This window comes from Fukomys damarensis, unplaced genomic scaffold (assembly GCF_012274545.1).
Source record: "Fukomys damarensis isolate Sample0158 unplaced genomic scaffold, DMR_v1.0_HiC HiC_scaffold_1, whole genome shotgun sequence".
Taxonomy (NCBI): Eukaryota; Metazoa; Chordata; class Mammalia; order Rodentia; family Bathyergidae; genus Fukomys; species Fukomys damarensis.
Window position 1 is genome coordinate 32,968,187 of NW_022900913.1, and position 16,856 is coordinate 32,985,042.

The 16,856-nt window shown below is 38.7% G+C and overlaps 1 pseudogene; it reads left to right on the forward strand.

The window, feature by feature from the left end:
* The first annotated feature begins 6,886 nt into the window (after positions 1-6,886).
* On the forward strand, positions 6,887-14,883 carry LOC109118350 (annotated as a pseudogene).
* Positions 14,884-16,856: the final 1,973 nt, after the last annotated feature.

The window sequence follows — 16,856 nt, forward strand, 5'->3', positions numbered from 1 at the left end:
CGTCACCGGCAAAAAGAAGCAGGAAGGCGCGCGGGGGCGGGCTGGAGGCTCGACCGCGCGTCCGTGACGTCCTAGGGCCTCCCGCGCGTCCCCGCCTCTTGCCCGCTGCAGTTTAACCTGCTAGGCTGGGAGGCGCCCGAGGCCCTGAGTAGAAACTCTGCGGGGTACTGCCTGGGTCGCCGGGAAAGTCCCGGAGTGAAGGAGGCAGCCGCGTTGGCATTCGCTTGTTCCCGCAGTCCCTATGTCAGCCTTGAGTTTTGAGGGAATAGGGGCGTCTGCCTTGCCCTGGGCCCAGGATGAGCCTAGGGGTCTCCCACCGAAGCTTGTTGCTTTTCCAAGTCGGTGTCGGGCAAGTGTCTGTGCTGCAAAGGGGAACCACATGCATATCTTCTTGGACCTGTATAGCATTCTAAATATTTTACAGCCCGTTTTCCTCCACACTTCGCCCTGAGTTTGTTCTGAGAACTTGGAGCGAGTTATGTCATGAGATATGGCCAGCCAGGTCTACAGTGGGACAAAATTAAGGCTGAGCCTTTGTTCCAAGCCTAATGTGCTTTAGAATCATTATGGCAGTTGAGTCCCCAACAATCCGAGATTACACAGCAGATGCAAACATAGATATGTATGTATATCTTTTTGACTGCCAAATTTTATAACTCCTTTAAATTTCCTCAGGTGTAAATTAAGATTGTTTTATAGTACTCAAACTATCTTAGGTTTATATGAGATAATTCATGCAAAGCTTCTGACACACTGAACACATAAAAAATGTTAGGCATTGCTCTAAGTTTATTTTGGCTGTAGTGATTGGCATGGCACACAAGCCTTACCGTTTGACCAACTCCTCAAGGACGTGGGTCAAGTCTGATTTTTTTCAGAATTATCTATGCATTCAGCAGAGTAGGACTAAGGTGAAGCTCAATGAACATTTTATTGCATTAAAGGCTGACTTGAGAACATGGCTGCTAATTTAGAGCCAACACAAAACACTCAAGAAAATTAAGTAAGACTTTTGTTTCATTAGAAAGACACTAAGGCAATAAACAGTCCAGCTTCATTAAATTCTATCCATAAAAGCATTCCCTCTGGTATTCTTTTAACTCTGAATTCCTTTGTGAATACTATGATTTTAAAGTCTATGAATGAATAAATGCCACATTAAACTAACCAATTATATAGGAGAAACTAACCTCATAATTTTGGGTATTTCAATCTATTTTAATAAGTTAAGATTGAGAGGAAATTCAAGCATTAGAACTGAAGTCTCATAAGTAATCCCGATACAGTTGTACTGCAATTTACAGAATGTAAAAAGTGTAACATTCCAAATGGGTCTGTGTTTCCAATTTTTACCTTCTACAGGCATATGAAATGGAAAAAAATGTGCTGGCAGCTTTGTCTATGGTCATATGACTCACTCTTGGCTAATCTCATTCTGTTACTCCTGGCTGAAGAAGACACATTCTGTGTAACTGTGTCTGAAAAAAATCAGCCTTGGTACTACTTGGTCAAAGCACACTGGACATATGACATTATGCTTTGTTTCATATTTTTTTCAATGATATATGAGTATCTTCAACTTGAACAAATTATAGACAAATTCCAGTGCACAAATCTCCCTTCTAGTTCTACAAAGAAATTTTAATTTTACTGTGTGAAACTCTACTTCTTTTAAATGTCTGACTAATAACAATTCCTCCTTAATTTTTTTTTTTTTTCCCGGTACCTGCGATGAACTCAGGTCCTTGCACTTGCAAGGCAGGCAGCGGCACCACTGAGCTAAATCCCCAGCCCAATTACTCCTTACTTTAAAAGTAGGTCATGGGAAATATTTTATGAAAATATCACAGTGTAGAATTCTGTGTTCTTAAAAATTGGAAGACTTGAATTAAAAGTCTTTAATCAAAAGTTCTACTGCTGGAAATTTAGCTCAGTGGCTAAATTCCTACCTACCTTGCAAGTGCAAGGTCCTGAGTTCAATCCCCAGTACCAAAAACAAAAAAAAGTCTGATTATAGAAAGGCGATGAGGAAATGAAGAAAGTTTATTTTGTATTATGCTATAATTTGTGTATATTACACCTTTTTATTAGATGAACACCAGCAATGTGTCAGACTTTCATTGTATCATTTTCTGCTTGAGAGATTTCATTTTAACTCTCCCAAAATATGTTATATTAGCATCTCTCCTTATTGAAAGAAAGGACATTCTGCCTTCATAGTTAACAGCAGATTTCTGCAGGCTGGTAGCCAGAAGCACCTCAAAACTTGTTTTTCAAATGTTGTTTAACTGGCATAACTAGTCATAGGAGTTTTATCTAAGTCTTTTGAGTCAGTTAAAAATATATACATATGCTTCTTTTATACAGTGCTCTTTTTATAAGTGGAAAACAAATCCCTTCACATTCCTCTGGATAGCTTGAAAAACACAAACTTAAAGTTTTACATAACTCTGTAAGTCTAAGTGTTGTTTTATAATGCAGCTCATTTTTAATTTCTCTATTTTGTAAGCTTATTTTCACAGACACTTTGAATCAATAATATGTGCTTAATATTTGTTTAATGAATAGATTAAAATAGAGATTTTCTTCAGTGTAGTTTTCTTAAAAAAATAAAAGTAAATGAATGAGATATTTGAAGAAAAATCAACTCTTGGAATGAAAATGAAAATTATGTTAAGATAAGTGAACTTAAAAGAGCACAACATACCAAAGTGATTTGGTTAAACAGCCTGATCTATTACTTCTGTTTTCAATAATTTCCCTCACTCTTCTCATTTCCACCTGAAATCTCATAAGCCTGGCCTTTTTTGTCATCATTTCTAACAGTGTTCTGGTCTTGTGAATGTGCACAGAATTTTTCATCAAAATCTGCTTACAGCATTCTAAGCTTTCTCTAGTCTGCTTTTCCATTTTTTTCCCCCAAAATTACTCATAAAAATCAATGCCAAAGGCTTCTGAACATCATCAGGTATAGTCACAGCAGTAATCCTACTTCTAGTTACCGATTTTCAGCTTTCTATTGTTATTCAGCTTTCTATTTTTGTGACAAAGTACTGGAGATAAATTGATTTAAAGAGAGAGAAGAGTTATTTCAACACATTTTCAGTGGATTCAGTCACTCGGACTTCTCACTTTGGACCTTTGATGAGGCAGAACATCTTGGTAGGAAGGGCATAGTGAAGTAAAGCTGTAACTCTCATGATATCTCATGATATCAGGGAAGTGACAAAGGCCAGCATCCCAATATCCTCTTAAAGGGCATGCTTCCAATGACCTAAATTCCTTCCAGTGGAACCCGCCTCCTCCCAATAGTGCCATAGGCTGGTAACCAATCCTTTCACACATGCCCTTTAAAGGATATTAAAATCCGAACCATAACAAAGATTATCTTGTTTCACTGCCTCCACTGAAGACCAAAGTGTGTTTTAAGAAACACAGCATGTAATCTTCTAAACTAATCTTATGGATTTTCAGAGTGGGTAAAATTTGCAACAAAAATATTTATATGTAGGATTAAAGAAAGAAGGGTATATAGAAGGAAATCAAGGAACTTAATTTTTGTGTCTCTTTTATTACCAAAAAACTTGGTCAGCTCCCTGCTCAGCTCTGCACATAGGCATGTTAATCATTTAAGAAGTGTTTGTATTATAAGGTTTATTATTTCTAAATTTACCTAGTCTATCTCATCCTCCTGAAAACAAGAAGACAAGAGTAACTAAATCAAAGTAAAGAGTAACTGAAGTAATTTTCAAGCTTACGAGGTTCAGTTACTAGTTTGCCCAACATGCAGCTCCAGACCCTCTTGGAGCAGTGCCTAGAAGTCTCCAAACATTAAACTTGCACTCACCTCAGGTCCCAGTATAGATAGAACATGGTAGACCACCCCATGATGAGATCACCTCTCCCCCGGGCAGGAGAAATTACCCTATGACAGAAAGCAAGACAGCCCCTTCCTGAACAAGAACAATCACCTCATGAGGAACAAATTGCCATTCAAGCCATAAGGGTTCTTCTGGAGCTACTGAGACTAGAATTGAGATAATGATCAACCAGACCCTGGCCCACCTTAGCTAGACCTTAAAAGCTGACCTCATCCTTTTGTGAGCAGGCCAGTCTAAACCCCTCCAGTTACTCATGTTGGAGTCTTTTTATTATTGTCCCTTACGCTCTAACTCTGCCTAATGAATCTGATGCATGCCCCCACTATGATGCATCCTGAAATTATTTTTCTGTGGTGTGAGTCAAAAATCTATTCAGTGGGCTAAACTGAAGTCTCCATGTCTTCTTTGGAAGACTTCCTTGAACTCCATCCATGACATTAAGAATCTAATCTTAACATGAGGTCTACCCTTGTAACAGATTTGCAAATATGCAATACTATATTGTAAACTGTAGGCACAGTGTTTTACAACAAAATTCTAGAACTCATCCCTCTTCTATAACTGAAATATATACCTATTGAAAAGCAACTCTCTATTTCTCTCCTACTCCAGTCTGTAGCAACCATTACTTTATTATTCAGCACTTAACTGTTTTAGATATGTCATATAAATGGAACCATGAAGTATTTTTTCCTTCTGTGACTAGATTATTTCACTTGACCTATCCCTCAGGTTTCATCCATGTTGCCATATATGGCTGGATTTCCTTCATTTTTGTTAAGGCCGGATGATATTCTATTGATGACATTGACCACGTTTTCTTTATACATTCATCCGTTGGTGAACACCACATCTTAACTATTGTAAATAAGGCTGCAATGAACACAGGAATACCAATGCCTCTTTGAGATCCTGAAATGTCTATTTAGAACTCTTACAATAAAACCATGTACATTTCTAAAAGTTAAATAAAAGATATATGACTATTGGGGGGGTATTGGGGATCGAATTTGGGACCTGGAGCTTGCAAAATAGGTGGCAGAACCACTGAGCGAAATCCCCGGCCCCATATACAACATTTTAAACAATGAAAATGCTCTAAGTCCTCCCCTTATCACATTGATGTTTTTCCTGCTTTTTCAGTTCTTGTGTGGAGATTTATAATATATGGTTATGATAATTTCCTTATAAAATTTCAATTCTGCTTCTTAAGTTTAGCCTAAACATTTGTATACGTGACTTAAACTTTTACTTTTTATGGCAGCAAAATAGGCTTTCAAGTGAGATAATTTCATGTAAGAAATCATTTTTCTACAATTAGATATTTATAAGCAATCTTAACTTATATTCTACTTAGAAACTAAAAAAATAAATGTGAACTATGATGTGAAAATAAAGTGTGACATGTCTTGGGAACACTTTCGAAATGTATTGTTGTAAGGCATAATGCTTTTCTTGGCGCATAACCAATTGAGCATGCTGTAGCATAATTTTTGTCTTCCTTTCCACTCTTGCATGAAAATATATAACATACAATCATGATCATTACATATTACAATTTGAATTCTGCTTTTTCAGTTTATTCTAAACATTTTCATACATAATTTTTTACTTTTTGTGATAGCAAAATAGTCTTTCAAGATGAGATACTATCATGTAAGGAATCGTTTTCCTACCATTGGATATTAATGAGTGATCTTAGCTTGTATTCTACTGAGAAACTAAAATAATAAATGTAAAATATGACATAGAAATAAATAAAGATGTAGCGACATCTTAGAAATATTTGAAAATGTACTATGGCAAGGTTTAATGCTTGTCTTGGAATACTATCAGTCAGTCAGTTGGATAGTATTTGTTTTATTTTTTATTATTTTGGCATTTGAGACCAGGTCTTGCTATGTAATTCAGGCTGGCTTTGAACTCACTATGTATCCTCAGCAATCATGGCGATCTTCCTGCCTCAGTTTCCTGTGTGCTGGATTACAGATTTGCCCAGCTTTGGATAGTGCTCTTTTTAAAAATCATGCTTGCTTTAGTTAACCTCACTGTGAAAAAGAGTCAGCCAATTTGAATATTTAATAGTAGGGTAAAGAATAATAGAGTGAAATAGTAGGACCACTTGGAAGAAACAGGGAAATATAAAATAATTTATAATTCATCATATGACTATTGTCTTCATGTCCCTCAGTCAAAGGTTACCTATAGGGAAGGGACAGCTAGTGGCACTGATGAAGATCCATACAAGAACTACCTTGAGAAGAAAGGCCAAGGGGATGGCAGTGAGCACAAAATAAGTTTTAAAAAGAAAGAAAATTAAATAATTACTATTGTATTATGATTAAGGAGCGTTAGACCTAAAGAATTAAGCTAAATGAAACAGATTAAAGTCTGTAAAACTAAAATCAAATCAACATGACCAACAATTGTAAACTTCTCCTCTATTGATCTCTAGATACTGTTGGTACAAAAATGATCAACTATAATTTTGAGAAGTTCATAATCTCATAATCTAGGTGACAAAGGGTTATGAGAGCATGGAATAAAATAAAACAATTCTTCGGGATGTAGATTTTGGGATTTGAGCAGTCATGGTCTACAAAAGAGTGACATTTGATCTGAGTCTTATAAAGTGAGTGTAAATATATTAAGCTGATAAAGAGAAAAAGACATGATCAAAGATGCTATGTAAGAAGATTCTAAGTATATTCAAATAGCAGAAAGGACACTGATCTAACCAAAGTGATTGTCTTCAAACATATTTAGCAAGCATCATCCATTCAATTTAAATAATATTTAGAAACCTGACATACAAGGGCTGGGGATTTAGCTCAGTGGTTCGGCGGCCTGCCTTGCCAAGTGCAAGGACCCAAGTTCAATCCCCGGTACAAAAAAAAAAAAAAAAAAAAAAAAAAAAACCCAAATATATCACCACCCGAAGGTACAAAAATTTTTAAAATACTTTACTGTGTTTTCTTTCATTTACCCTTTTTACATCAGCTGAGATGACTTCAGTTGAAAATGAAGTTCAGGTATAGCTTAAATGTATTTTATAATTTAAATTAGGAAATATTTTTCTATTGTAAGTGGAAATGAGAATAATAAAGCTCTTCTGACAAAGGTATCTTCAACCATTTGCTTATATCATTGATGACTTTCTTACTACACTGACCTTCCATTTGGCTAGAAAATTCTGATTTATACTGAAACATACCCTAAGTATTCATTACATTATTCAGTTTTAAAAGTTCAAAGGCTTGAAATAAAAGTAGAAGGAAATGTTTGCTTCAGTGATTAGTAACTAATAGTATCAACACTTCTTATTGATATTAGACTAAAATTATGTAAATTTTAGATTAAATTATGAAAATTGAAAATAATCTGTAAAACTATAATACATTTTGAAAAAGTATTTTATATACTCATTGAAAAACTAATACGTTGTGATGAGAAATAAAGTCAAGCAGTATGTGTGTTTGATCAGATTATCCAAGTATACATTTTTATGAATATTACCAAGTCAATACAGAGTTCCAAATAAATAAGATAATTAAAAATAGTACTATATAATATATGTAGTACTTCCTTTATCAATAACATATTTTATAAATTCAAACATAGGAATTGAGATTATGAAGAAACTTTGTTCTGAGGCCTATATACTGTGTGATCTAGTAACTTTTAACACATTAATATCATTATTAATATTTTTTGTGGGGTATGTCATTTAATTAAATAGTTAAAATATAATTTAATCTTAATTTCATATGTCAAGCTTTTGAAGCACCCAGGAGAGCCACTAAAATCAGATGGTGTATTGAAGCTAGATATTTTTTAAAACCTGGCTTCAAGGATCTGAGAAAATTAAATTTGTACTTTAAATAATGATTGTACTAATAGCTAATTGAGAAGGAAAAGGAATGTTTATCTGGAAAGAATTATAATGATCCAGATGAGAGAAATTCAAGATGAATTCCCAAATTGTTGAAGAATTAATGAAACTGCAGAGTAGGGTTCATACTAAAAGATATCTCCTCACAAAGCAGAAGGACCTGGGTTCAATCACCAGTACCCCCCCAAAATATTAAAAGATATCTCATGAAGAGGGATATATAAAGGCAAAAAGAAGTGTGTTGTGACTTGAATCATGAGGTTTCAGGTGGAAATGAGAATTAACTGAATATTGGAGTAGCAGACATTCACATCACATTCTGGCAAAGATCTTGTCTTAGTGTGTTCATTTCCTGAGAATTTGTGTAAGACTGAGTTAAAGGTGACAGCCTAGTTAATCTGGTTAAAAAAAAAAATCAAGGCAGCACAACATTAAGGCAGCTGCATGGGTACTAGTGGTTGCTTTTAGCCAGATTTACATAAGAATTAGAAGCAAAGGGGCAGAAATAAAATTTGGAAACTTGCAGTTTGGCCAAAAGAAAAGCTAATGTGAAATTGTGGCAAAGAAGCATGTGGCTATTAAAGACACTAGCATCATTAAAAGAAAGCCAGGGACTTTGAACAAGAAAAAATGGATTCTTCACTATGTATAGTCTCTGTATGTTCTAGAGAAGTAGTCTAATTTTTTTATTCATGTGGTTGTGTTTTCAAACTAGGCCCATTCTGCATGCCATGGAGAATGCCAATCACTGAAGCAATGTTTTGCAAAACAGAGAGTTCATTCACAAAGGGGCCAAATGTAAGGGGAAATTCACAGACTCAAATCTGTCTCCCCAAGGAGAGTGTTGAGGAATATTTATGAGATACAGAGAGAATGGAGAAAGGTTATTGGATTAAGAAAATTCAAAATAATCAGTGTTTTGCCTATTCAAAACAAACTTTATGGCTTTGTGTGGGACATATGTTCAGAAAATATCAACAGTAGTATGATTTGTATATGGAATGTTTGATCCTCTGATAGCAAAACACCACCTATTAGACACCTGTGCAGGCCTAAGTGAATGAGTTAGTGGTTTCATTCATTTACCACAGTACATTTTAAACACAAGTATATTAATGTATAGAAAATAAGTCTAAGGGAAAATTATTAAATTCTTTCTTCCACATGTGCTCTGCTAAGGACAGGGGATTCACCTGTGAATTAAGACTGATGGGCATGGCCTCAAATTTTCTGAAGTTTATCTGTGTACATGAGTCAGTCTTTGTACTCAGTATTTTATGGCTACCATGTTTTCTAGTCATTTTGGTTGGTCACAAGGTTTGGTCACATGATTCTAGCAAGCTTATTCACCATTTTTTTCTTTTCAGATGACCTCATGAACACCAGGAGATCTTACCCTTATACATAGGAATTAAGTCTCTGATTTTAAGAAACGTATGGGTCTCCTCCACTCTTCTCTTCTAAATTGGATTATATCCCTCCTGCTTATTTTCTCTAATGGAAATTCAGGTAATTTAGAAAAACATGGTTAATGGGCTGAGCAGAACAAAGAAACAGCCAGTAAAACTCAACTCAAGTGGTTGTGAGTATGCAAAATACAGCCATCTTTGTTCTGTACTTAGAACTTTTTAAGGTTTTTAAAAAAGAGGGTTCTAGCTCTACTGCCTTAAACAAAGTACCAAAGTTTTTATTATCTGTGTAAATGCAAGGGATATTGCGTATCGTGGCTAAAGGAGCACCCAGGGTGGGGCTTTACCCTGATCTAAGAGAGTTCCCTGAGTGGGAGGAGGCTCCATCCTGATCTCTTGGGAATTTCTAAGAGAGCTCATAGGTGGGCTATATTCTTCTCTCCAAGGAGTAGAAAATACTCAGCAAATCCCAGATATCTAGCTAACAAGATGGACTAGGAAATGGTTAGAAATGGGTGTCGAATGGCAGTCTACATTACAATACTATTCTTCAACTAGATTTTTTTTCCATTAAAAGACAAGGAAAGTAGTGTGAAATACCTTATTTTCAGGCTATTGTGATTCTTTATCTCTGGAAAGGCCCAACAACCGTGTTATTTAAAGGGGCCTCCATAGAGGAAGAAATTGATATTGTTGATGATCCTGTTCTCAGATGCCCACCTGTCACCCAGGGGAATACAGGTCTCTCCAACCTGTTTTGTAGTATCCCAGAGAGACCCAGTATTTTCAAAAAATGCTGCTAGGTTTATAGATGGTGCCCAGGATCCTATGACCCAATTACTGTACACAGTCTTTTCTATGTTCAACAATTAGGATCTAGATGATAATAAAAGGGGAACAGATGGAAAAAAGGACAGGCCAAAATTATGACTATTGCAATTGGCAATTCTGTAAGCATCCCAATTCATCCAAGAAAAAAATTAGGCCCAATAAAGGCCTACAAGAAAACTGGATACTGGGTATTTCACTACACTGAGCCATCAGCACCTAGGCCCTCCACTGTGTGTTAGGTAGCTGATGTACCTGACTCATGGCACTGGAGAATTGACTATCCCTCTCCCAGAGAGAGGCTAGGCCTGCTAAATTCTCACCTCTCAGTCTGATGAAGAGGACTGACTGAAGGTATCTGGGGAAATCTACACTGCCCCTGTGCATAGACATCTCTTCTCCTATGAGAAACCCTGGGTGGCCTGGGTGTCATGAGTAAGAACTTTCAATTTCTTTGGCTTCTGTTTTAACTTCCTTTTCTAGAAAACCCTAGTCTAGATATGTAGCCATAATTGGTATCAAAGAAATGTGTAATCAGAGCTTCTTTATTCCTAATTTGTCACTTTGAAGGTCAATTTTTCAGCCATGAGTTTTTAATTGTGCCACAGTCCTACTCTCTTACTAGGAAGACTATAAAAATTGAAGACAATTCTCTAATTCTGTAAAAGGCCAAACCAGATTTTACATATTGGGACTATGTCAGGCCATGGTTTCTAGATGCCTCTGAGATTACTATAAAGATTTGCAGTACTCTGAATCTTGCTTCTTTGATGCCTTTAGACTCAGAATTTAGCCCCTCGTGAGAATATCATGAGATTTCTCATACCTATGCAAGCAGATGAGACATCTATTATCTGCCCTTCTAAGACCCTTGGAAAACGTGGTTGACTAATGGAATTAGCTTTGGACAAGAAGGACACCAAAAGTAGGTTATGCAATTATCAGTTTACAACAGGTCATTGAGGCCAAACACCTTTCCCCAGGGACCTCTGCTCAAAAAGTAGGTATCATAGCTCTTATTTGGGCACTGATATTTGGAAAGGTCAAAAAGCTAAACTACAGACTCCAAATATCTCTTTCTAGTGCTACATGCTCATGCAGCAATATGGAAATAGAGGGGCTTATCGACAAACAGTCATCTATAAAACATAGTAGGAAATCCTACAATTCCTAAAGGCAGTCTATCTTCCCAAGTAGATCACTATCATTCATTGAAAGACACGGATGAGGCATGCCTAAAGTCTCCTTAGGAAATCAATGGGAGGCTGATAGACAAAATGGACAGCCTTACAGCCCTCAGGACCATAGCCTTATTCCCAGTTCTTGAGGAACCACTAAACTGGTCCTTCCTCAAGGGATGCAGTAGAAACTCTACATGGGACACCCCAGCATGGGAAATGGTCACTAAAATTTTCACAGGACTGACTCTACTCCTCTGAACCTCTGGAAGACCTGAGGTTCCTCTTCAAAAAGCAGTGACCCCTAATTCACCATGGCATAAACAGATAACTATATTGAGATCCCTGTTTTTAATTAATCCATAATGTGGTAATCTTGCTAAGGCTATGGCTGTCAAGTTCTTGATAATTTATTTAACATCCTTCTTTGATATACTGTCTCCTCTACAGGAAGCATAGAAATCTGTCTTGCTCTTCTCATATTTGGCCACTACATGCTTAACCTAATAAAGTCACTTTTCTGCCTAATTCATCAAGTTTTATTCCATAAAACAGGCAGTTTAACATTTCTTCACATATGGACACTACCTCTTGATTTTTACCTAGCCAAGGTGCCATAGTACTCCAAGGTAGCTGGAGAAAAATAATCTCCAGCAGGTAGGGCCATAGCCCCTTTCAATGGGATGTAGCTGTATAAAGACAGAAATCTCCACTCCTTCAGCACCTCAAGAAGAATTATGCCTATAGAATAAGTCCATGACTTATGAACTAGTTCTCTTCTGGGAGAAGATTCATAAGTTGGATTCATTCATATCTGACAAAATGAGTCTGATACTACAGTGCACCTATGAAAGTTCACAGCTCAAGTGTTCACAAAATAGGGACTTACTATTTAAGTGTTACAAATGTTTTTCTTCTACATCTTTGTTTTCATGTCCCTGAATTTCAAATAAATAACTGCAGAGGTCTCAGTTTATTGCTGTTTTCCCGAGGCATTCTCATATGGAAAGGCAGCTTCTCTAGACCTCTTGGTAATTGAACTAAATCTGATCTCTGAATAATCTTTATAACCTTTATGCCACCAAGGTTGCACACTGTGACACACTTCCATGGTTGTGAGGGAGGCACATGCTCCTGTGGTGACTTCCACATGTATTCTTGGATGTCACCTTGCTCCACTTTCTCCTTCACTCTAGGATACTTTGGCTCTCTTTCATTCCTCCAAATGCCAAGCTCTTGTCAAACTCGGTCTTTGCATGTATTATATACTGGACCTGAAAGGTTCTTCCACACTGTGCCTTATACATATTTATTGCCTCTAAACTCCAACTCATCCTTTTGGCCTGTTTTGAGCAAATATATCTGGACCCTTTAACTATTTTTTTCTTTTCCAACTGATCCAGTGTTAAGCTTTATTAACAGAAGGGATAAGAATAGCATTGCAGGAAGCAAAAGGTTTTTTCTTATTTGAGTGTGTTTTCAGCCTCCTAAAGTAGGGGAGCTTGCTGACACCAGGATCCTACACACATGTAGCTTCTTCGGCCACTGTACTCCTAATAGTACATGACAACCACCAGCTTCTTCTGGAATTCATCTTGGGCAGTTTTGTAGCAGAAGGCCTCTTGTGAGATACCTTCCCATGAACAACTTTCCCTGGAAACCTAGAACACTTTTAGTACATTCCAGAAGGCAGGTGCTCCAGGAAGTTTCACTGGTTGGATCTCAGTCACTTCTCTTGCATCCAGGGACCCATGATCATGAGACAAGGTCCAAATCTCTGTCCTGGAGGAAACTGTTGCTTATATCTGCTATTGAGTCACTCTTTAGTGCTTTCTTATTTCTTATTAATCAATCCATGGTCACTCCAACCCATTATAGTTAATAATTCTTAATATATAACTTGCTTTGTTCAAATTTTTGTGTAGTTTCTTCTGATTGGATGAAGACTGATAAACTCTTCACTTGGCTAATTTTACTCATCATTTAGATATTATTATTTCCTCAGAGATACCTTCTTTAATTCCTCAAATCAAACCATATCCTTTACTTTTCTTTCATAGCATATAAAATTATGCATTAATTTAATTTTTGTTATTATTTGTACATTACCTTACTAGATAGTAATCTAGGACAGGAATCATATTAATTTGCTTCTATATTTCAATATCTGTCATACTATTAGACCCAATGATGGATCAAAGGAGCATTGAATGAGAAAAAAGAGAAAATATTTAATGAAGTCTTATTATATACGAGTCATTTGTGGTAGCTAATAAAAAGTATATATTACTGTTCATAGGGAGTTGGCAAATTTACAGGAGGAAAAACCATTCCACAAAAAATATAAAACAATTAAAGGAGAGTTGCAAAACAATGGTACAAATTATAAGTATTGGCAATTCAGGGACAATCAAGAATGCTATTTAGTTTAGCTCAAAGCCTTTCCCTCCTCCCAGTTTGGAAACAGCCTCTTCTCCACCCTGGCCAGGAACTCCAACACTGTCCTCCCAGCCTCTGCGGACTGAGAATCGAGAACTCCAACTAAGCCCCTGGAGACCACACCCCACCCCACCCTGCTTCCCCCTCCCCGGAATTTGGTGGGGAGGGCACAGAAGATCCAGGACCAGACAAGTGCACCCTACAGTCTCAAACCCCTTTGAGATCAATGTGGCTAGCCTGGGGTCCAGCCCAGAAAGGTAGGCACTCCCACAGCAGATCTCAAATTCTCCAGCTCATGCAGAATGTGATCTCAGCCTTCTACATGCACAGCATGATGCAGACGCTGCCCTAGAACCCTTACTTTGCTGCTCAGCATTTTCCAGACCCTTGGAAATGGTGGCCAGACTTTCAGCAGTGGCGGGGTACCAAGGGTTTCTGAGGCTGTAGGGGAATTCTTGGGCTGGGAAGGACCAGACTCCCTCCTCCTACCTTTCCTCTGGCACATGATGGTGAACACGCACTTTTGGTAGGGAACCTGTAGCTGCAGAAGCAGCTCCACCTTCAGCTCCCCATCTTCCTGCAGCAGATGCAGAACATGGAGTTACTGTCCATCCTCACCAACCCCCATGCCGTACAGGTGTTACTATAGATAGAGCAGGGACTGCATACCTTGAAGACTAAAACACCTAGGCTGGTCCCCACTTTTCGCTTCTTCAGGGTGCCCCGGACTCTGGCACCCTTGGCAGGCAGCAACTCTGGGTCCATAGCAGAGGCCCCCACCTCCCCACCAGCCATGGCAGCCCCATCTCCCACCCGGCCTTCCAGTGTCCAGCAGCAGCTCATGCAGCAGATGATCCAGCTTCTGACTGCAAGTGGAAACTCATAGGTGCAGACACCAGAAGTCAGATTTTAGCAGCAACTGGAGCAGCTCAACTCCATGGGCTTCATCAATCGTGAGACCAACCTGCAGGCCCTGATGGCCACAGTGGGAGGACAATGCTGCCACTGAGAGACTCCTGGGCTCTCAGCTCTCCCAACCCCTTTGCTCATGCCTCCTGCCCTCCTTTGACTCAGTGCCAGCCTTTTGCTGCCTCTGTCAGTCCCTCCCTCTGCAGCTTGTCCTTCTGCTCCTTCTTGTCCTCTCCACCCAGCAGACAGATTTTGGAAGCATGGGCCCCAGCCCCATAGCTTTGTCTGAGAATTTCAGTTTTACTGCTGTCTCTTACCAGAATCTTCTCTCTTCATCCTCCTTCTGAAGCGCCCTTCAAACAGATTACAGTTCTCTTGACTGGACCCCTCCTGGACCCAGCCACCTTTCGAAGTCTTTAGGCTTCTCAGTGGGACCACAGTAGTGGAGGGGGACCCAGTTGTATGGCTCGAGTGCAATCTTCCATGGCTACCTCTAGGGCTTGGCTTGGAACGCTCTTCTTTCCTCTCCCTCCCCGCCCAGCCCAGCCCAGCCAACCTAAAATGTCACATGCTGAAGGTGAGGGCCAGGTGATCCAGGCCTGTTTTTCCTCCTCAACTTCTATTCTGGTTGCACCACCCAGTTCTTTCTCATTCTCTGTAGGAACTTCAGGGGGCACAGAGATGCGTGTTCTCACCCCAGGAGGGAGCTGAAACAGGACCCTGAGTAGGACCCACAAAGCCTGGCAGCAGCCCAGGACACACTGGTGTATACAAGGAGAGGTTGCATTTTCTCAGAGGGAGAGAATGGGCGAGTCAGCCTGAGCCAGAAGATTTGGAGCTGGAATTGACATTTGGTGTGTGGAAGCACTTGTACCTCTTTTAGTCAGGAGAACTCAGGCCTAGGCCTGGCAGAGAGAAATAAGATCTGGGAGAACCAGAATTGAAGGGGTTCCACAAAGCAATGCAGTTTGAAATACAAGGAGTCATGTTGGCTCTACTTCCTCAATCACTTGAGCATATGAGTGCACATGCATGGGTTTCCATGGACCCAGGACCTTCCTGTATCTTGGCACAGTAATTTCTGCTCTCTTCAAAAGATATGAAGAGGATGAAGATCTGTCTCAGCAGAGGTGTAGCATGTGTCTACACGATTTCTGGTGTCTCTCACCATATATGAGTAGGGCAGACCAGTGTAGTGTAAGAATAGCGCATCCTGGAGAGCCGGGTTCCCTGAACTTCTGGGTGCTGGGTCGAAGTGTGGTGGATACCTTCTGGAGCTGTGAGGCTATGACTGACCCTTTACTTCCTGTCACTGCTTTCAGTAATAGCAGAGGGGTTTCTCTCTTCAGAGTCCTTTTGTTCATTGTTTCTTTCTGGGCCAGAAAGTGTTTTTGTTTGTTTGGATTTTTTTGTGTTGCTGGGGATTGAACCCAAAGTTTCACACATGCTAGGTTAGTGCTGAACCACTGAACTCCACCCCTGGCACAGAGTACTCCAGGACAGAGAGGGCAGGGTGGTAATGATGCCTTGAATCTGGAACTGAAGATGGCTCTCTTTGGGCCTTGAGGAGGCTCTGTCACCCCTAATCCCTGGCCAATGATATGCAGGAGGCAAGAGGAACAGAGCTCTGCTAGAGTGGGAAAGGGTCCCAGCAGTCCAGAGATGTCTTCCTTTCCCTCCTGACCTCCCCCAGTGCCCACACTGGCCTTTATAAATATATAGTGTGATCTTTGTTGTAGAAAAAAAAAGAATATTATATTTAAAAAATACTTTACTTTTTAAATAAAAATCCTTAGAAATTTTTTTTTGTAATTAGATTTTATCCATTACATATCAATGGAGAGGGAAATGGGAGAAATGAGATCAATTATTGCTATTAGAAAGTATTTTAGGTACATTGAGAGTGACTTATTAGCATTGTATATTTTATAAATATGAGTTTCCTAAAGTAATGATAACTATAACTTGAAGAATACCAGCTTTTCTAGAAAAGGGATTCTCCATCTTTAAGCATAAGCATTTCATTTAGTAGGTATGGTAATGGCTGACTGTTACCTACATCTCTTTGATGAGACAGCTCTTTATGGGTACTTGTGTTAATATCATCTTGGACAAATCACAGAAGCACGTATTCTGTTTGGAAGGGTGAACAGTCTCATTCTCTTCATTTTCTTTAGCTGGAAATGAAGGACTGAGTTATGTACTCTCAGATTTCCTTCAGATATTTCTGAAAATAGGTACACACCAGGATATCAGCTGAGTAATAATTCCCAGTGTTAAATGTTTCCTGTTTGTGGTTATTTTATGCATTAGAGTTATA